Source organism: Stegastes partitus, unplaced genomic scaffold (genome assembly GCF_000690725.1).
Source record: "Stegastes partitus isolate 25-593 unplaced genomic scaffold, Stegastes_partitus-1.0.2 Scaffold2173, whole genome shotgun sequence".
NCBI classification, from domain to species: Eukaryota; Metazoa; Chordata; class Actinopteri; family Pomacentridae; genus Stegastes; species Stegastes partitus.
The window spans coordinates 86,956-88,173 of record NW_007579904.1 but is presented as its reverse complement, the minus strand read 5'-3'; the positions used below and the strand labels follow the sequence as shown (position 1 = coordinate 88,173).

The 1,218-nt window shown below is 41.2% G+C and overlaps 1 protein-coding gene across 1 annotated transcript in view; it reads left to right on the top strand.

Moving 5' to 3' along the window:
• LOC103374188 (immunoglobulin superfamily member 21-like) overlaps nucleotides 1-1,218 on the top strand; it is a 14,597-nt gene that overhangs the window by 3,355 nt on the left and 10,024 nt on the right. The window lies entirely within an intron of this gene.

The following is a 1,218-nucleotide window of genomic DNA, read 5'->3' as shown; positions in this document are numbered from 1 at the left end:
TGGCTGAGCTCCTCTCTTTGAATCCAGTCACTCAGATCGTTGAGCAGATGAGAGCAGTTCTTGTTTTGCTTGTCCTCTATCAGATTTGTTCTTATGAGTGCAGACCTACTGAATTCAACTCAGTTTAGTTTTATTTATATGGCGCAAATTCACAACATATGTCATCTCACATCACTTAACATAGTGAGGTAGAGACATTACGAATTCTGAACAGAGAACCCAACAATCCAAAGTTGTCGTTGGATTCCCTATGAGCAAGCAGTTGCCATGGCAGTGGATTACACTCATGTGAAGTGTCACATTTATCAACAGCACTGGAATCACCACAAAATAGGCGGGATGGAGAAAGAACTCAGACTCCAGAGAACAGGGTTCTCAGGTCAACCAACAGAAGCACTTCAGTTCAGTTTAGGGAAAACACTGGTCAACATGTTGTCTGTCTTTAATAGTAAATTGTCTGCACTTGGAGCACCTTTTACCCTTAGCTAGACTGTACAAACTGCTCTATGATGTGTTCCTCATTGACTAATTTATCAGGGGAGGAATTGGCAGCCTGGCGTTTTGTGGACAACCCACTGTGCCACCTCATCCTAACGCCCAGCAAATCTAAAAATGAGCAAAGAGGTGACACCAGTTGAGCTGAGGCAGGTCATGCAAACGTCTCTGGGTCATGGACTGCACCTCACACCTAAAGGGCAATGGCCTCAATTATCCACAGCTTTATGCTATGCTTAATGCAATTTCAAAGGAGTGAGTTATATTTTTAAAAAAAAACCTCCTTGTCATGAATGAGGAAATTGGGCCAATGGGGGAAATACATTTTTAACATATTGTTTCATGTTCACTTGATGTCGATTCATCTTGACTTGTCTTGTGACCTAAAAGATGCACAACAGTTAATATTCAAAAACTTAATGTTGTGTATATTTAAAAGCTCAGACGGCTGTTTTAGTGAAGGGACGACAGGAAGTTGGTCCAACGTCGCCTAACGTCTTCTAACTGGAGCAATAAAGGAAAGTGTCGGGTTCAGAGAAATGGGCTGGATTCAAGGCCTGACAATGGATTTTTTTTTTGCTCAGATCACCTCGTTATAATGAAAAAAATAAAATAAAATATGTGTCAATACCGGAGTCCCATTTTTCCCAATGCAGCTGGTTAAATGTGCTGTATGAGAGCTGCTGAGACTCAAACTTCAATACAACCACATATTTCGGAGGA